The sequence below is a fragment of the Myxine glutinosa genome, chromosome 5 (assembly GCF_964187855.1).
Source record: "Myxine glutinosa chromosome 5, kmMyxGlut1.1, whole genome shotgun sequence".
NCBI lineage: Eukaryota > Metazoa > Chordata > Myxini > Myxiniformes > Myxinidae > Myxine > Myxine glutinosa.
In genome coordinates, this window is record NC_136265.1 from 45,829,508 (window position 1) to 45,850,844 (window position 21,337).

The following is a 21,337-nucleotide window of genomic DNA, read 5'->3' on the forward strand; positions in this document are numbered from 1 at the left end:
CACGAAGATTTCCATCAAGGTCTACACTTTCACAAATTGCTTTGAGATGCTCATCAGGGGTAGACATCTTGCCATGATAGCTCATCATTACCAAATACTGCTGCAAGACAGCGATGAATTTCCAGATTTAACCTTGTTGAAGTTGAAGCTATGTTTAACAATTCGTACTAGAAACAATGTGGTGGCCAACAACCCTTAAAAAAAAGACAAAAAAAAACAAGTACAGATACATTCAAAGTACACCAGCCCAATGCCAAATAAATAAATAATTAACATATCCTCCAGTACGCGGCATCGCCGGGGCGCCTTCGGTGCCCGGCGATGCCACCGTGCAGCACATGGAGACGGTATTGGGAGGGAGAAATGTACAATAATTGATTGATTAATTTCATAATTAAAATAAATAAATAATAATCATAAAATAATAAATTTATTAATCAATTGACTAATAGCATACCTAAACCACCAGTGTTTCATCAGAAGCTGTAACTTTCTGAGAATTAATTAAAGAATTAATCAATTGGCAAAATTAAATAATTAATCGATTAATTGATTAATCAATAAATTATTTTATGGATCAACCGATTAATCAATAAATCAAAAATATCCTTTATAGCCACATCACTTGGTCACTATTGTGTCCAAATATCAGCTTCCTAGCTCAAAAGGTGCCTGAGATATTGCCCAGATGAGCAAGAAAATAAATAAGTGATTAATAATGAAAAATAATAATAATAATTATCATAAAATAATTAATCAATTTGCTAATAGAATACCTAAACCACCACGGTTTCATCCGAATCTGTAACCATAAAAATTAATTAATTAAGTAATAAATCGAATAATTAATGGCTTAATCAATTAATTAATAAATCAAAAATAGCCTTGACAGCCAAATCACTTGGTCATTGTCGTGTCCAAATATCAGCTTCCTCGCTCAAGAGGTGCCTGAGATATTGGCCAGATGAGCAAGAAAATAAACAAGTGATTAATAATGAAAAATAATAATAATAATCATAAAATAATTAATCAATTTGCTAATAGAATACCTAAACCACCACGGTTTCATCCGAATCTGTAACCATAAAAAATTAATTAATTAAGTAATAAATCGAATAATTAATGGCTCAATCAATTAATTAATAAATCAAAAATAGCCTTGACAGCCAAATCACTTGGTCATTGTCGTGTCCAAATATCAGCTTCCTAGCTCAAAAGGTGCCTGAGATATTGCCCAGATGAGCAAGAAAATAAATAAATTATTAAGAAGTAAAATAAATAAATAATGATTGTAAAATAATTAATTTATTAATCAATTGGCTAATATCATACGTAAACCACCAGTGTTTCATCCAAATCTGTAACTTTTTGAAAATGAATGAATTAAGTAATTAATCGAATAATTAAATAATTAATCGATTAATCAATATATCAATAAATCAAAAATATCCCTTACAGCCAAATCACTTGGTCACTATAATGTACAAACATCAGCTTCCTAGCTCAAAGGATGGCTTAGATATCACCCAGACAAACAAGAAAACAAGAAAGGAAACAAACAGACAAATAAATGGAATGAAAACTGAGTACTCCCTTTTGGCACACGTCATCGCCAAGCCCCCTTCGGTGCCCAGCGATGACATCATGCAGCACCTGGAGATGGAATAGGAAAGGAGCAGTGTATAAAAAAGGTACTCCGATCGAACTGTATGTGTGTGAGAGTCAATACCTCTCTGACTATTTTCAGAGAGCTGCCTCAAAGCCGGTGAGTCTGGCATTTCACTCAAGATTGGGACTTCGGGACCGGTCTCCCATATCTACCGCCCCTGATGTTAACTCGGCCACATGGCTTACTGTCTTCCTCTACTCTCGTAGCTAACGTGTGGCTCTCAACAGAATCCTTTCATATCTCCTCCCTGTCAAGGCTAGAGTGCACCAATGCAGTATTCTGGTCCTAGTCCTATTCCTGATCTTCATAAACGATCTCTCTGACTCTCTGGAAAATCCTCTTTATCTACTTGCTGATGACTCCACACTGTGCCATGACATTCCTCATCCTTTAGAAAGAAATGCTGCAGGCTCTTCCCTCTCTTCACACCTTGACAAAATCACAAGCTGGTAAAAAATTTGGAATACGTCTTTCAATCCTGACAAATCCCACATTCTCACTCTCTCTCTCTCTCCGACAAGACTGTATGGCAAACCCTCAGATCCACTTTCTTAACAATCCTCTTTCGGAAGTTCAATCACTCAAACTCCTGGGTCTCACTATCAACCATGATTTCTCTTGGGAAAACCACATTTCAGTTGGCCTCCAAAGCCAGCCCCGACTGGTCATTCCCCTTCGTACAACAAAGTCCTTCTTTGGCACATGTGAGCTCTGATCCACCGACAAAGCCTTCATCAGCAGCTTGATGGAGTACTGCTCTCCCCTCTGGACTGGCTCCCCTGCCTCATACCATCGTCTGGTTGATGCTGTGGAAACCAAGGCCTTCAAGATCATCAGAATCTCCCGTGATGAAGCTGAGTCTATGGGCCTGTCTCTTTGCTATTGCAGACAGATCGGCGGACTCTCTCTGTTCTACCGCCTCCTTTGTGGTCTTACACCCTCTGTTATTTCTGTGCTTTGTTCTCCCCAGGTTTCTGCAGGGCACACATGGTCCAACATCAACCCCCTTCACCGGTTGCCATCTTCACATGTGGTCCCACCGAAGCTGCCGTTTTCAGCTCGGTCTTTGCTCCTTGAAGCTGAAGCTGTTGAATGAAGCTTTTCGAAGCTTGAAGCTTTTCGGCTCATTGAAGATGTTGAATTTGGCGTGGTCCTCAATCCCACAAATCTCTGCCTCTCTCATCCTCAGTGGACAGAACTCGGCAAGAGGGAATCATCAAAGCTCGGGTCTTTGCTCCTTGAAGCTGAAGCTGTTGAATGAAGCTTTTCGGCTCATTGAAGATGTTGAATTTGGCGCGGTCCTCAATCCCACGAATCTCTGCCTCTCTCGTCTTCAGTGGACAGAACTCAGCAAGAGGGAATCATCAAACCTCGGGTCTTTGCTCCTTGAAGCTGAAGCTGTTGAATGAAGCTTTTCGGCTCATTGAAGATGTTGAATTTGGCACGGTCCTCAATCCCACGAATCTCTGCCTCTCTCGTCCTCAGTGGACAGAACTCAGCAAGAGGGAATCATCAAAGCTTGGGCCTTTGCTCCCGGCAGCCTGGGGTTGACAAAAAACGCCAAGCTGCAGGGGCTGTGTTGCAAATGCATGTCGAACGGCGTGATACGGTGTGCCCCCTGTGCGCTCCTCGTTCCCGTTGAGGCTGCCCTTTGCAGTTCGGCCTTCACTGTCTTCGAAACAGTTGTATTCGACGCTCTGCCTTTTCCATCCCAGGCGAGAGGGAGAAGGCAGAGCACGCCTCCTTCCTCTCGCCACCCGTCATGTGCGTGTGTGCGTGTGTGTTTGGGTATCTCCATATGTTATCTCCATGTGTGTGTGTGTGTGTGTTATAACCTTCTTTTTAGCTGAACTGGAACATACTACTGTGTTCAAAAAGTATCCGACCTTTATTTTTCGTGCGTAAAAAAAAAGAAGCTAGGGAGGCGTTGATTGGTGCATGTATGTAGGCGATCCTAATGCACACGCGTGAATTTTTTCCCACCTGCAGAAGCTGTCATTCGACGGCAGACCGCCGATGAGTGAGGACATGTAAGTGAGCGCCGTCGGATTTTCGTTTTTGATAAAATGACGGAAAAACTTGAACAACGCTACTGCATCAAATTTTGTGTAAAGCTTGGCGATTCCCAAGTGGAAACGATCCGCAAGATTCAACACCATTCATTCCATTATGAAGGAGGATTTGGGCTTCAGGAGAATCTCAGCGAAGTTCGTACCAAAGCTGCTAACGATTGAGCAGAAGCAACTCCGTTTGGAGATCGCACAGGACATGCTGGAGACTGTGAACAGCGATCCCAGCTTCCTCAACACAGTGATCACTGGCGATGAGTCCTGGGTTTATGAGTACGACCCAGAAACCAAGTTGCAGTCATCACAATGGAAGCATCCAACATCCCCGAGGCCAAAAAACACAAAATTTGATGCAGTAGCGTTGTTCAAATTTTTCCGTCATTTTGTCAAGAACGAAAATCCGACGGCGCTCACTTACATGTCCTCACTCATCGGCGGTCTGCCGTCGAATGACAGCTTCTGCAGGTGGGAAAAAATTCACGCGTGTGCATTTGGATCGCCTACATACGTGCACCAATCAACGCCTCCCTAGCTTCTTTTTTTTTACGCACGAAAAATAAAGGTCGGATACTTTTTGAACACACTACGTAGTTCCGGAGAGCTTATAGGATGGTGGGATGGTGCGCCGTCAGTCCGTAAACACTTGCAACTTCTTCTCCGAAACCGCTGATGGGATTGTGACCACACTTGGCTCAAATGATATGTGGGATGTTGCAACTCAAGTTTGTTTACGGCATGAAAAAAAAATCGGGGACTATGGGCATCTACCGTGGGTCAAAGTGGATCCAGGTTTGACCCCGCAAAATGGGTATTTGCTTTCTGCTCTGAAACTACACAAACGATTTCGATGAAATTTGATCACAACCTTAATCACCCGTGATGTACCAAAGTTTGTCCATTGCATTAAGAAAATCTACCCGGGGGACCAGTCTACTGGGAGAAGGGGGGTGCATTGAAATTGTATGATTTAGTATGATTGTACATACTGTCCTGTCTATCTAGCAGCCATTAAAATTGGTTTAAAATACCGTGATACTGTTTAAAATACCTTTAGTTGGTGTAGTACACTGCTTTATTGTACCAGGTGAGCCCCCAGGGGTATTGCCCCTATTTTTTATTTGTACCATTTCAGCTCTTGTCATCAAATTTTCAACAAGCCTTTGTTATGCGAATATGGATAACAATAATTAATGCATCTTACATTTTTTTGAGCTGTTGTTTTCATCAAGTTTAGTTTTGAGTACAAAGGACAGGCTTGCATTTGTAAATACCTGCAGGCACGTTTCTTGAGACGTCGTTTCTCGAGACCTCCCTCGTGCATTTGCGCAAAGCGAAGACGTGTGAGGTTGAAATAAGCGGCTGGCAATTTGCAGGTTGAAATTAGCGTTCAAACTGTGCTCCCAAGAGCCGTCACATCCAGGGGATTCGCAAACAGATATGCTCGCTTGTGATGACAAATTGTTGTTATTGTTATTATTCTTCTTCTTTTGATTAATACAATCATCCACTGCGAAAAATTCGCTTCACACATGACATGCTCACTGTATGAACTGCAATTAACACCTCTGTTACACAGTACCAAAATACCTCTCACACTTTGGAGCTGCTCGAGGGGATGAGGAATAAATGGAGGCGTTTTTGTGGCAGCTCCTTGATCTGGCAGAGATGAATTGGATGTTGATAATCTGCTTGAAAATGCAACATATGGGTCTAAGATTACGTTTCCACATACTGTGCACGTTTTGCGAGGTTGCACTTATACGTAACATATAACGTAGTACTTCTCATTGCAAGATTGGGAGGAGCGCAAAACTTAAAGCAAAACGTGAGCTCAAAGAAATGTGTGAGCTCAAATAAATGTGTGAGCTTTTGGCATGGCTAGAAACATTTAATTGCTAGTTGCGAAAATCGAAGATTTTTCAAGTCGATTGCTTGGTCTTGTGTGTTATTCTGTCTTTCTGTCTGTTTGTCTGTCAATTGCCTACAATTTTAATCCAATCTTCACGAAACATCACCAAATGGTAGAGTTGGTCATAAGGATTTATAGATGCCTATTGATTTTGAGGTCAAAGGTCACCTTGAGGTCAAATTTCTAAAATTGGCATTTTTCATCCGATTGACCTGAAAGTTGAACAGCATTTGCATATCGAGTCACTGAATTGGGAAACCAACTTTTTTTGAGGGCAAAAGGTCAAAGGGCAACTCAAGATCAAACTTCTAAGATCATCAATTTTCATCTGAAAGATCGTCACTTTTCATCCGATTAACTTGAAAATTAAACAACAATTACATAGTGCATCACTGAATTGGGAAAGCAAATACTTTTAAGGGCAAAAGGTCAAAGGGCAACTCAAGGTCAAACTTTTAAAATCATCAATTTTCATCTGAAACATTGTCACTTTTTATCCGATTAACTTGAAAATTATACAACAATTACATCGTGCATCACTGAATTGGGAAAGCAAATATTTTTGAGGTCAAAGGTCAAAGGTCAACTCAAGTTCAAACTTCTACAATCATCAATTTTTGATTTGACTGAACCAAAATTGATGAAGATCATCAATTTAAATGTTAATGAAATGGACAATTTGATGTATCCATGGCAATTCCTTTTTGGGGAGGAGGAAAGGAAGGTGAATTTTGCAAGTATCGTGTTTATTTATTTATTTGCTTCGCATTTCCCTGTCTCCAGTCGACTCTCATAAAGGCGAAAGAACGAGTTATGTGGACTGAGATGGGGGTGCTTCATATTTGACCTTCAATTATTTTCGAATAAATTTATCATTATCGTGTTGGTATAACAGGTACTCATAGTCACGTGTTTCGTGCTTTCATACATGTGCTGAAAATCAAAGATGGCAGCAAATGGAACAGCGAATAGTTATGAAATATCTGAACAACCAAAACATTCAAGCCTGTTGAAATTTTGATGATTGGCTGCATAGTATGGTGGTGATTGCCTGTCAAAAGACATCCCTATGAAAGAGAATGTTGGGAGGAAGATATTTTTTTTATAATCCAATATAATTCCACATGGAATACTGTACTTGTGAAAGCTTCCATTCTGATGAGGCAAGTGTGTGCCCAAAGATGGGGAAGACCTTGAAAAGCAATGCAAGCGTCATCTTTAATTCACAAAAAAAGTTAGAGGCATAAATAAACAAGTACGGGTCAAATGGGAACTTCATGTTTGGCTCATGTCCAATATATAATGTTATATAATGTGAATTATAGATTCGGCTTGAGCAAAATAAGAATTTACATTGAACAAACTGCCAAAAGTTCACAACCAAACTGAACATTGTTTCGCTTTGAACATGACAGGCTGCATCCGGTGAACAATGTTTGGGATAAACTTTGTTCAGTCAAAGGACAACCTTTGTTTGTCAAGCAATTGCAAACACGAACTTGTGCAAATCCAAGACTTGGCCAAATGCAACTTGGAACATTTTCCGTGTTCATGCCAAACATATACACATCATACATACATCCATCCATCCATCCATACATACATACATACATACATACCACAAATTTGACCTGGATGCCCTGGACACCGTCCTAAAGAAAAGTTGAAGGTTGGTTCTGGAGGTGTGTCCTGCCAAATGCCACTCAAGTCGACAAGTTTAACTAGGAGACCTTGGACATTCCCACAGAGGACACCCCCGTCCCTGCCCACTCCCTCCCTCCCTCCCTCATACAAAGGAAGGAATTGGATGGTGTAAGGCAGGGGTTCTCAACACGGGTTAATTTATCGGGGGAAATTTGAGATATCCGGGGGGGGTGGGGGGTGGGGGGGGGGGGTTGGGTTAAGGGGGGGTGGGGGGAGTAATGGAAGCTCGCTAAATATATATTTTTAAAATGTCACTTTTGAACCACAAAACCATATGGCCTATAGTCACCTTCCCACCGAAGGTGGACGGAGGGAGGTTATGTTTTCACTTCTGACTGTCTGTGAGCGGGATATCTCTAAAGGTTGTGGATGGGTTTCGATGTAACCTGGTGGACAGGTTGGGTGTGTGAAAAGGATGACTATATTAGATTTTGGTAAAGATTCAAATCGGGATCACGCCATTTGACACTTGCGGTTTTTCGTGGGCGTATTCGCGGTTTGCTGCGACATATGATGTGGCCCTGTGCTCCATGTATTCGCGTTTTTCACGGGATTTTTCATTTTCCCATATGAACCCCGAACCTCTGGGAACCTATCCCCACTTTTCCATTGAAACAATGCCCCCACATTCGCGGATTCAACAGTCACGGCATTTTCCAGGAACGTATCCCCAGCGAATGTCGAGGTCCGACTGTATATATCTGTGTGTGTGTGTGTGTGTATATATATACACATTCACATTTATATTAAGCTAGCAGAGGTACCCGGAATTGCCCGGTGCTGTTCCAATCCTGTCGGCATTTTTAACAAATCTAATTTTCGTTTTTGTTCTTTTTTTTTGTAGGAACCTGAAACTTTTGTAGGGATTTTTTTTGTATGGGGTCAGGGATCATTTAATATGACCTTTTACACAGCAACAAAGGCTTAAGCCTTAGGCATGAGAGAGAGATTTAAAAAAATCTTTCTTTTTCAAAAGAACAAGCATTACGCCTAGGTCCCCCGTCGGTGAAGTGATGCGAGTTGACAAAGTGGAAGACGCAAGGCGGCCATCTTGGATTTTGACGTGGCGACCCAATTTTCAAAAGCGTTCTCCCTTATGCGCAGATACACCCACACACCAGATTAGAAGTTAGTAGTTCGTTTATTTTTCAAGATATTTCGCTCACAAGGTTCAGACATATATATGGTGGCGGCCATCTTGGATTTTGACGTGGCGACCCAATTTTCAATAGCGTTCTCCCTTATGCCTAGATACACCCACACACCAGTTTAGACGTTAGTAGTTCGTTTATTTTTCAAGATATTCCGCTCACAAGGTTCAGACATACATGGCATCAGACATACATGGCGGCGGCCATCATGGATTTTGACGTGGGTTGCACCCACACACCAAATTAGAATTCGGTCCTTCGCTTACGCACGCACGCAAGCCCGCACACACGGACGCACGCACGCACGCACGCACGGACGGAAGCACACACGGACGGAGGGGAAAGCCATAGTCCCCCTTTCGCTCCTCGGTGCGATGGGGGACAAAAAGGACACCGCTTCAAAAATATTTTTTTTGGTGATGAACCTTTGCTGATGACCCTTTGAAAGTTTGACGGAGATGTGTTTGGCCATCTCTGAGAAAAATAGCAGCACACAGGCAGAATGATAGACGGACAGACAGATACATGTCTATCTTACAGTATAGCTTTAGGTTGTTGGCGCAAAAAAACGTGCCAGCAGTGCGAGTCCCCACCCCCCCCCCCCCCCCAAAAATAAACGAGTGCAAGTTTCCCATTGAATTACCTGGTCTTATGTCATATATATCCTATTCTATTTGATTTGCGATTGATGTTGAATCAAAATTATCTTGAACCGCTTTTAAAAATAGGGGCAATACCCCTGGGTGCTCACCTGGTAGAATAAACATGATACTGCACCGACTAAAGGTATTTTAAACCAATTTCAATGGTTGCTAGAAGACAGGGCAGCATGTAGAATCATAGTAATGTAGCGACCCATGGGTCCCCCAAGCAAGACCAGCATCAGAATCTCCTTGCTCCAGCCGGTGACGTCACCGGCGGGGAACCACGGTGCCAGAGTGGCTGGTCACGTGACCGCCAAAGCGTGCCGCGCGTGCGGGTATAATCAGCTACACCTGTTGATCACGTGACCACCGAAGCACGCCTCGCCTGAGAGGCGTGGCTTTCGGTTTCGGTTTCTGGTTGTGCTTTATAAGGCAGCCCGATAAACGGGCTTTTCAGTGTTCCCGAGTTGGTTTTACGAATAAATATCTTCTCGGACGAGTTTGTGCCTGGCCATCCTTTTGTCCGTATCATGCTGGAGCCCGGACTCCTTCACTGGTGACCCCGAATTTGCAACACGCGATGGACACCGCAGTGTCCCTCAAGCTGCCCACCTTCTGGGAAGCACATGCCGCCGTCTGGTTCGCGCAGGCGGACTCCCAGTTCGCCCTGCGTGGCATCACGGAGGACGCCACCCGCTACCATTACGTGGTCACCGCGCTCGGCTCCGCGACCGCCGCCCGCTGCCTGAGCTTCCTCCAGAACCCGCCCGCTGACGGCAAGTACGACGCCATCAAGGCACTTCTGCTGGGCGCGTTCGCCCTTTCCCCGGCTGAGCGCGCACGACGCCTGCTCGACCTACCTGAGCTCGGCGATACGCGCCCGTCCGAGCGCATGGACTACATGCTCGCGTTGCGTGGCGAGCACCCTTCGGATTTCCTGTTTCAGGAGCTCTTTCTTCGCCAGCTCCCGGCCCCGGTACGGCTCGCCCTGGCAGGTACGACCATCGTAAACCCCCGCGACCTCACCAAGGAGGCCGACAAGATCGCTTCGGCAAGCCAGCTCGCCAGAGCGGCGAGCCAGCTCATCGGGGTGGCGGCCGGGAGCCTTCCCGCCCACCCGCCCGACGCCCGCGACGCAGTCTCCTTCCCAGAGACCGCCGGGCCGGCACGACTGGCAGCGGCGACGCCGCGTCGCCCGGTCCCGACGCGTCGACCGGAGCCCCCGCCGGACCCGGCCTGGTGCTATTTCCACGCCAGGTTCGGGCGGCAGGCCCGATCATGCCGACCCCCGTGCACGTTCGGCAAGTCGGGAAACGGGCGAGCCGGCGTTCCCTCCCAGCAATGAATGCCGGCCGTTCCGGAAACCTGCTGTTCATCGTGGACCGAGCGTCGGGGCGGCGCTTCCTCTGCGACATCGGCGCCCAGCTGAGCATCATTCCCGCTTCGGCGGAGGACAGGCGGGCCGCCGTCTGCGGCCCCCCATTGGTCGCGGCCAACGGCTCCGCCATCCGCACTTTCGGCCCACGCACCGTCGCCCTCCGCTTCGGCAGCCAGCTCTTTCACTGGGAGTTCGTGACGGCGGACGTCCCCATGGCTTTGCTCGGGGCCGATTTCTTGTGCGCCCACGGGCTGCTGGTAGACGTGAAACGCCGGCGTCTCGTCAACGCCGAGACTTTCAGCTCCCTGGCGTGCGCCTTGAGCCGGGCCGCACCCACCGAGTTTTCCTGCGCCCTCCCATTGGCGGACGACTTCGCACGTCTCCTCGCGGAGTTCCTGGCCCTCACGCGGCCAACATTTTCGGCCATCGCGGTGCGGCACGGCATCGAGCATCACATCCCCACTACGGGCCCGCCGGTGTATGCCCGGGCTCTCCGTCTTGACCCCGCCAAACTCGCCGTCGCCAAGGCCGAGTTCACGGCGCTGGAGCGCCTCGGCAGCGCCTGGGCCTCGCCGTTGCACATCGTCCCGAAGCCGGGAGGCGGATGGCGGCCATGCGGCGACTACCGCCGCCTCAACGACGCCACTACCCCCAACAGGTACCCCGTCCCGCACATCCAGGATTTTTCCACCCGGTTGGCGGGGCGGACCATTTTTTCTAAAGTGGACCTGATTCGGGGGTACCACCAGGTGCCCGTCCGCCCGGCCGACATCCCGAAGACGGCCGTGATCACACCTTTCGGCCCCTTCGAGTTCCTCCGGATGCCCTTCGGCCTCAAAAACGCGGCGCAGGCGTTCCAGCGCCTGATGGACGGCGTGCTGCGCGACCTGCCGTTCCTCTTCACCTACCTGGACGACATCCTCGTCGACAGCACGTCCAGAGCCGAGCACCTCCTCCACCTCCGGACGCTGTTCGGCCACCTCAGCGAGCACGGCTTGATTGTCAACCCGGCCAAATGTCACTTTGGTGCGGCGACGATCGACCTTTTGGGCCACCGCATCACCCGGAACGGCGCTGTGCCGCTGCCGGCCAAAGTCGAGGCCATCGCCGCTTTCCCGCGCCCCCGCTCCGTCAAGGCGCTGCAGGAGTTCCTCGGGATGGTGAACTTCTATCACCGCTTCATGCCCCGAGCGGCGCAACTCATGCGGCCCTTGTACGCCGCCCTCCGCGGCCAGCCGGCGAAGCACGACGTTGTCTGGTCCACGGACATGGACGCGGCTTTTGCCGGCGCGAAACGGGCCCTCGCCAACGCCACGCTGCTGGCCCACTCGGTACCCCATGCCCCCATCGCCCTCACCACGGACGCCTCCGACTACGCCGTGGGCGCGGTCCATGAGCAATGGGTGAACGGGGCCTGGCAGCCGCTCGCGTTCTTCAGCCGGCAACTCCTGCCCAACGAGCTGAAGTACAGTACGTTCGACCGCGAGCTCCTCAGGCTGTACCTGGCCGTCCGCCATTTTCGCCACCTCCTGGAGGGCCGCCCATTCACGGCCTTTGTCGACCACAAGCCATTGATTTTCGCAATGGCCAAGGTCACGGAGCCGTGGTCGGCCCGCCAGCAGCGCCACCTCTCCGCCGTGTCGGAATACACCACGGACATCCGGCACGTCGCCGGGAAAGACAACACCGTGGCCGACTGCCTTTCTCGGGCCGGCGCCAACGCCGTCCACGTCGGCGTGGATTTCGCCCTGATGGCGACGGACCAGGCCACCGACGGCACGGAGCAGGCGCTCAGGGTGGCAGACACGGGCCTCCGCTTGGCTGACGTCCCCTTCGCGGGCACGGTCCTGCTCTGTGACGTCTCCCAAGGCCGACCGTGCCCCGTCGTGCCGGTCTCCTGGCGGCGTCGCATTTTCGCTTCCCTCCACGACCTCTCGCACCCAGGCCGGAAGGCGTCCCAGAAGCTGGTGTCGGCACGCTTCGTCTGGCACGGGTTGCGACGGGACGTCCGCGACTGGGCCAACGCCTGCACAGCCTGCCAGCGGGCCAAGGTCCACCGTCACACCCTGGCTCCGTTGGCTCCTTTCACCATGCCCGAGCGGCGTTTCGACCATGTCCACGTGGACCTGGTGGGTCCTCTGCCCCCATCGCGGGGGTTCACCCACCTGCTCACCATGTTGGACAGGACCACCAGGTGGCCGGAGGCCGTGCCCCTCACCTCCACCACCACCGCCGACGTGGCGCAGGCGTTCATCGCCACCTGGGTCGCGCGCTTCAGCGCACATCTCGTCCGACCGCGGCCCACAGTTCACGTCCGAACTTTGGGGCGCGGTCGCCCGCTCGTTGGGAGTCACTCTGCACTGCACCACGGCCTACCACCCCCAAGCCAACGGGTTGTGCGAGCGGTTTCACCGCTCCATGAAGGCCGCACTCAAGGCCGGCCTCCAGGACGACGGGTGGGCCGACCGGCTCCCGTGGGTCCTTTTGGGCCTCCGCACGGCCCCCAAGGAGGACCTCCAGGCGTCCACTGCCGAGCTGGTGTACGGCCAGACTCTCCGCGTCCCGGGCGAGTTCGTGCCCGACGCCACCAGCCCCTGGTCCGCCGCGCGCCAGCGCACGGACTTCCAGGAGGCCACCCAACGTTTCGCCCCGGTGCCAACGTCCCGCCACGGCGACCCCCACTCCTACGTCCCCCCAGCACTCCGCATGGCGGAGTACGTCTTTGTGCGCCACGACGCGCACCGGGGGCCGCTCCGGCCACCATACGACGGACCCTTCTGGGTCCTACGCCGGGACAACAAGTCCTTCATCGTCAGCATCGGCGGCCGGGCGGACCGGATCTTGCTGGACCGCCTCAAACCGGCCCACATGGACGTCGGCCAGCCGCCACGGCTGGCTCTACCACCGCGGCGCGACTGGCCAGGGGTCGTTTCGGTCGGGTCATCCGGACCCCCCTCAGGTTGACCTCCCTGGACCAAGTCCATTCTGGGGGGGCGTGTGTAGCGACCCATGGGTCCCCCAAGCAAGACCAGCATCAGAATCTCCTTGCTCCAGCCGGTGATGTCACCGGCAGGGAACCACGGCGCCAGAGGGGCTGGTCACGTGACCACCAAAGCGTGCCGCGCGTGCGGGTATAATCAGCTACACCTGTTGATCACGTGACCACCGAAGCACGCCTCGCCTGAGAGGCGTGGCTTTCGGTTTCGGTTTCTGGTTGTGCTTTATAAGGCAGCCCGATAAACGGGCTTTTCAGTGTTCCCGAGTTGGTTTTACGAATAAATATCTTCTCGGACGAGTTTGTGCCTTGCCATCCTTTTGTCCGTATCATGCTGGAGCCCGGACTCCTTCAGTAACATAATCATAAGACTTTAAACAAAGAAATACCTATTTTGGGGGGCAACCACACCCCCACCCCCTCACACCTCCTCAGACCCCAATTTTTCTAATGCCTTGAGCAAACATTAGTACATCATGGGTGATTAAGGTTGTGGTGAAGTTTCATCGAAATCGTGTGTAGTTTCAGAGGAAAGAGCAAATACCTATTTTGGGGGGGGGGGGGGGGGGGGGAACATGCCCTCCTCCCCACCCCGTAGACCCCTTTCGTGCCCGATATATATTTTTAAATGATGTGTAGAAACTTTGGTACCTCACGGGTGATTAAGGTTGTGGTCAAGTTTCATCGAAATTGTGTGTGTAGTTTCTGAGAAGAAAGCAAATACCTATTTTGGGGGGCAACCCCCCCCCCCCGCATAGGCCACCTTAGACCCCGTTTTTTTGAAATGCCGGTAACAAATGTTGATACATCATGGGTGATGAATAGTTGCGGTCAAGTTTCCACAAAATAGTGCGTGTTGTTTCAGAGGAAAAGGCAAATTCCTATTTTGGGGGATCAAACCTGGATTCACTTTGACCCCCAGTAGACCCCCTTAGATCCCAATTTTTTAGATCTCTTAGATCCCATAATTTTTTAGATCCCTTAGATCCCAATTTTTTAGATCCCTTAGATCCCATAATTTTTTAGATCCCTTAGATCCCATAATTTTTTGAATGCCGTGAACAAACAAGTATCATTTGTGCCAAGTTTGGTCGCAATCCCATCAGCGGTTTTGGAGAAGAAGTTTCAAGGGTTCACGGACTGACGGACGGACGACGCGCCATCACATAAGGTCCCCGCAACTACGTTCCAGGTGTGCTAAGAACGACCACTCCTTTGAGTTTGATTCCACTTTAAAGGTCGGTAATGGAAGTAAGTGGGTTGTAACCCCAGGTGTAGGGTACAGCCGGACAAGGTGAGGGAAAAAACAATGCTCAGTGGCAAACACCACCACACTCGACTCACATCAGTGATTCCACAAATTATATTATGGACCTGTACACTCAGGTATCCGAGGTAGTGTCCCAGAAGTGCAACAAAAATAGATACTCAAACGCACCTGACGCACACGACACCAAGTCACAACAAATGGTGGAGTTGTCCAGTCTATCGATCCCGCTCATTGCTTCAGGTCGATAAAAAAATAACACCTATGTGATTGTTCCAGGACCAACTTGTGACCAGAAATGGATGTGAGGAAATAAAAGTGGACATGTGCTGGTGCCTTGTGGCCTTCAATCCAAAAAGTTTCTCCTTTGTGACATCATGCCCATTCATGGCTTTATTTATTTGTTTTTTTGCTCCATTTTGAAAGATAAGATGATGTGTCCTTCCAAGACTTGGTCGGAAGAAAAGAAACTTGCTGCTGCTGTCCAGGTGAAAGCAGGCAAGCTTGTTGAATTTAGAGGTCTTTGTAATGAAATTGTGTCTAAATTGAACCCAGGTGCTATGCTGTCTCCGACCACTGAGGGGCTCCCGTAAGAACTCGGACGGACATCGCTCCGATTCATTCCTGTGACATTTATTCTGTGTGGTAGTGCATACTCGAATGGTGCGTATCGCTAGATGTTCCAGGCCTGCTTGTACCAATTGCCAATTCATTATTACTTCTATGATTACGGTATGCTGATATTATGCTTGTTGATTTCTTACAGGTGTTGCTAGAGATCGATACTGAATTAAACCTACTATTGGGACAATGTTGTAGATCTGATTTTTACAACAGTCTTGTTGAATTTGAATGGTCTTGTCCTGCAGGAAGTAAGGTTCTGTAAATTTAGAGGTCCTTTACAGCTTCTTGATTTACCTATGGAAATGCATATCCACTCACAGTGAGTGAAGCATCGTGTATTTGGAACAAGTCTGGAAGGGAGACACTGATCGGAGTAAAGGTGAATGGTCCACAATGCAGGTAAAGAGCTTGGTTGCTTTATTAATACCCTGTCAGGCCTAGTTGCATGTGAAGCCTCTTGAGGAACTCGTGCCACTTTTGGCTGTCTTGAGCCCACTGATCGATCACCGTCAAGTTGCTTTCCTGCTCCCTCGGCTCCTTCTCCACCATATGCTTCAATGTCTCCTGTAGGTCGTCCAACCCTCCTTCGACCATACGGCTTCCAGTGTATCGCTCTTTTTTGTGATGTTCTTGTTTTCCATACGCAGTACATGCCAATCCATATCCACATCATCATTTTTATTTCCTCCATCTTTTTCTTTCCAGAACTTCTTTCTACCTCCTTCTTGCTCACTCTGTCTTGGCAGAATATTCGCAAAATGTTTTTATTTTATTTTTTTGTATACAAGATCGAGGCTCGTGTAAGAGCTAACATTAATGACAACAAAACAACAAAACAAACGGACACATAAGAGGAAATAAAGGGAGCGGGAGACAAGATGGGGAGAGAGGGGGAAGCACACAAGTACAACATTTGAGAGCAAGGACATCGGGAGATCTGTGGGAGGGAGAGGGATTGGGGAGAGGAGGCGTGGGAAGGAGGGTGGGGGGCGGGAGAGGCAAAAAAAAACAAAAAAACACATGGACACTGCTAGGACTTCCAGAAAAGAAAATAATTTTTTGACATTAGAGGGGACACTCTAATTGGCTGAGCCGAGGACACCGCTTTAAACAGTTTGGATTGGACAATGCCTTTTTATGCCTACGCTGATGAAATTTTCAGGTTGTCCGTCTGGCTGTCCATCCGTCTGTGATAGGTTTTCGTTACCACGATAACTTGAGAACGGCTGATGGGATTCTGACCAAACTTGGTACAGGAATGTATAATGAGGTAAAGATGAACTGATTAGATTTTGGGGGCAAAGGTCAAAGTCTGTAATAGGTCTATAACTTGAGAACGGCTGAAGTGACCTAATTCAAACTTGGTACAGGTATGTATAATGATGTAAAGATTAACTGATTTGATTTTGGGGTCAAGAGGTCAAAGGTCAGAGGCCCAGCCAGGTAAAAAAATGTGATAACTTGAGAACAGCTATATGGATTGAATTCAAACTTGATACAAGTATTATAATGATGTAATAATGTGGGCAGAGGCATATCGATCGATGTCGTGACGTTGAAGAGTGTCGTTCTAGTTCACTTTTGAATTTTACATTTTTCACCTCTGCCACCGAAGGTGGATGATGGTTATGTTTTCACCTCTGTTTGTCTGTGTGTCTGTTTGTCTGTCTGTGTGTCTGTTTGTCTGTCTGTTTGTCTGTCTGTCTATCTGTTTGGTCTGCGCTCATTCAAGGGGGTTATGAGGGGGGAGGGGGGGGGGTGAGGGAAGGATGGAAGGATGTGTTTGACCCCCCAAAATAGGTATTTGCTCTCTTTTCCGAAACTACACACACTAGTTCAATGAAACTTGATCACAACCTTCATCGCCCATGATGTACCAAAGTTTGTTCACGGAATAAAAAAAATATCAGGGTCTGAGAGAGTCTGTGGGGGATTTCGGCTCCTGATCAAGGTGACTGTTGACTGTCGATGAGTGAGTGTTGCACTTGCTCCTGATCCAGGTGATCTTCAGGAGCCGCGGTCCTATTCTTTAACTCTGCCACCGAAGATGGATGAAGGTTATGTTTTCACCTCTGTCTGTTTTTCTGTGTGTCTGTCTGTCTATATGTCTGTCTGTTTGTTTGTCTGTGAGCAAGATAACTCAAAGGTTATATGGATGTGATTTGGACGAAACTTGGTGGACAGGTTGAGTGTGTGATAAGGACCAATTGATTCGATTTTGATGAAGATCTGGATCTGGATAAGAGGGGTTTAAAAAAAACTTTCTTAATTGGTTGTTCATCATTGAGAGATATGGCCAAAACCGATATATAGCATTAAATATCAAACAGTGATTTTTAATTTTTGCATACAAAGTCGAGGCTCGTGTAAGAGCTAACACATTAAACACAAAAAAACAAACGGACACATAAAACATATGATAAAGGGAGCGGGAGACAATATGGGGAGAAAGAGAGCGAAGCACACAAGCACAACAGTAGAGAACAGGGACATCGGGAGATCTGTGGGAGGGAGAGGGCTTGAGGGTGGGGGGTGCGGGAGGGGGGTTCACAGTATAAAACAAATGGACACTACTAGGAACTTTAGGAATGAAGTCAGAGATTGAAAGAGGTGGATTTGGGGTGTTTTAATGGGGGTAAAAAAGATCAGGGTGTTGGATTGGGCAAGATAAGAGATGGTGGTGAACAGCTGTTTTAAAGACCTGGAGGGAGGAGTGAGATTGACGAGAGTGAGGGAGTTTGTTCCAGAGGCAGGAGAAAAGAGAAATGAAGGAGTGAAGGTGAGCAGAGAGTCTTGATTTTGGCAGTTTAACCATAAGAGGGTTGCTGGCAGATCTTGTGCGACCTGTAGGATAATTTGGGGGACAGAGCACAGACAGAGCTGGGGGAGCAAGGCCGGAGAGGAGTCGGAAGAAGACAGAAAGACCACCAACCTGCCTGCGGTGAGTGAGTGAAAGGCCTTCAGAGTTAGGTTCATCACGGGAGATTCCAATGATTCTGAACGCTTTGGTTTCCACAGTGTGAAGCCGAGCTTGGTGTGAGGCAGGAGAACCGGCCCAGAGGGGAGAACAGTATTCCATTGAGCTGCGGATGAAAGGCTTGTATGTGGTGAGGAGCTCAGGTGTGCCAAGGAAGGACTTCGCATGACGGAGGATGCCCAGTCGGCGACTGGCTTTGGAGGCCAGATTGGAAATGTGGTTTTCCCAGGAAAGATCATGGCAAATAGTGAGACCCAAGATCTTGAGTGACAGAACATCTTGGAGAGGATTGTTCAGAAAGTAGATGGGAGGGTTGTCCAGATGGTCTTTTCAGAGAGACAGTGAGAGTGTGAGATTTGTCAGGATTGAAAGACATGTTCCACTTGTTTGACCAGTCTGTGATTTTGTCCAGGTCTGCAGAGTGAGGAGGCTGCAGACTGCCGATCTGAGGGATGAGGGATGGAGCGGCAGAGAGTGGAGTCATCAGCAAAGTGATGGACGGATTATGACAAAACTAGGTGGAAGAGTTGGTTAGGCGACAAGAACAAGTCGATTAGATTTTGGTTCAGATCCGAATCCAGATCCGGCCTATCAGTGGGATACAAAGCCCCATTTCACTTCAGAATCATTGGAATCTCCCGCGATGACGCTATCTCCGAGGGCCTTTCACTTACTCACCGCAGGCAGGTTGGTGGTCTTTCCGTCTTCTACCGACTCCTCTCCGGCCTTGCTCCCCCAGCTCTCTCTGGGCTCTGTCCCCCAAATATTCCTACAGGTCGCACAAGATCTGCCTGCAACCCTCTTCTGGTTAAACTGCCAAAATCAAGACTCTCTGCTCACCTTCACTCCTTCATTCCTCTTTTCTCCCGCTTCTGGAACAAACTCCCTCACTCTCTTCAATCCCACTCCTCCCTCCAGGTCTTTAAAACGGCTGTTCACCACCATCTCTTATCTTCCCCAATCCAAAACCTTGATCTTTTCTACCCCCGCTAATTTCACCCCAAATCCACTTTTTGAGGTGCCCACTTCTTTCCTGGAAGTCCTTGGTGTCCTTGCGTTTTATACCTATCCTGCCCCCCCCCCACCCCCCAGGCCCTCTCCCTCCCACACATCTCCCGATGTCCCTGCTCTCAAATGTTGTGTTTGTGTGCTTCGTCCCCTTCTCTCCCCATCTTGTCGACCGCTCCCCTTTTTATATACTTTGTTTGCTTGTTTGTTTGATTTGTTTGTTTGATAAATGTTAGCTCTTTCACGAGCCTCGACTCTGTATACAAAAAAAGAAAAAGAAAAGAAAAGCAAACTGGTCAGCCTGGTGGAGGTTTGCACTCTACCGAGTGCCCTTCTCGTTTTTCTTTTGCAATAAAGCTCATGATGGAATAAAGAAAGTCGAGAAAAGGGGGGTTACATATCGTAATATGTTTGTTGTTGTTATTGTTGTCATCATAATCTTGCTCTTTTTTTGGATAATTGCATTAAAGAGAGTATGCAAAGGTTCCCTCAATTTTATCAAAGCTCACACGTTGTCGAGCACCCGTCCCCATCAACAAGAGTCGACATATATAACCGTTTTTATGTTTTGCCCCTCAATTTCATAATTTTTGCACAAATGTATAATTATTTTTTCCCAGAAGAAAGCAGCTCAGTCGGTTGCACAATGATTGCTTTCCAAGGCCAAACACCATGGAAATATATTAGAAAAACCCAAAGCTGTCCCACAGTTGAACGAATCATTTTGGCCCAAACAGCCAATCAGATTTGTACACTCGTCCCACATGTTCATACAATCCTATGTAGATGTTCATTTTTTTTTTTTTCAATCTAAAGTGGCGCAATTCCATGGGAGGCTGTCGATGATGGACTGAGAATTCTTCGTTTCTACATTGTTTCCGGTTCATGGAGGAGCATGCATGTAATCACCCAAGCAAGAGAAGGGCAGAAGAAGCCAAGTGACAAATCAACACACTTCTGGAATTTGAATTTGGGATCCTAGCATAATGAGATAAATGGGATCACCAAAGAGGCAAATCCTTCTCAATTGAAAAAGCACCACCTTCTTGAGAAGGACAAATGAAAACAACCGGACAATACACAATCTTACTATAATTCACCAAATGTCCGTCCGTCCGTTCGAAGGTACCGCAAAAACGGCTCAACCGATCGCAACGATATTTTGGGTGGGTATTCCTGGGACCCCTGGGAGTAAAATAGGCCATATTGTTTTTCCAATTTTTCCAATTTTCCAATTTTTCCAGACACGATGGAATAATATTTACCGATATGAACAGTGATGTGGCTTTTGTTGAAATTCTACAAATATTGTTTATTCTACGTACCAGGAGAGAGTAGATCGACTCCTGACGAACTCTTCCTATATAAACGTGCGGCTCCAATGTAACACGGCAGCGTGTGCAAAGCGACTGAGAAACAGGTGTAGCGGCCGCTTCCGTGTTACAGATTCGACGCGCACTCTTCACACAAACGTGCGACTGAGAAAGACGTGTAGCGGCCACTTCCGTTTTGCAGAATTCAATCTTTTTTCAAAATGGGCACCATGTACTGTTTAGATTTTGATGATTTGCGTGTCATATGATTCAACGGATGTTTATATGAATCCTTTAAAATAAAAAAGCCTTCAATTTCTGATATTTTGCCTTTTCAATTGGGCTTCCCAATTGAAGCCCGCCTATACCTATAGGGCGGGTACCGTTGCTTGTACCCATTAATTTGAATGCATGTGCGTTTGGGATACCAGTCCATGTGTCTTCAAGAGCCAAATTCACAACTACCACCTGTGGGCCAAATGTGGGGTACACACTACGCCCCTGGCTCAGAAAACTCGTTTTCGCCAATAAACATCTCGAATCGACCAATAAGGTTGTCTGTGACGTTTTTGCGTTCATAGAAATTTATATGATCAATTCAAATCATCTCCCCATCACAAACCTTCCAT

The 21,337-nt window shown here is 47.9% G+C and overlaps 1 protein-coding gene across 1 annotated transcript in view; it reads right to left on the reverse strand.

The window, feature by feature from the left end:
• LOC144892260 (protein sidekick-2-like) overlaps positions 1 to 21,337 on the reverse strand; it is a 71,506-nt gene that overhangs the window by 32,498 nt on the left and 17,671 nt on the right. The window lies entirely within an intron of this gene.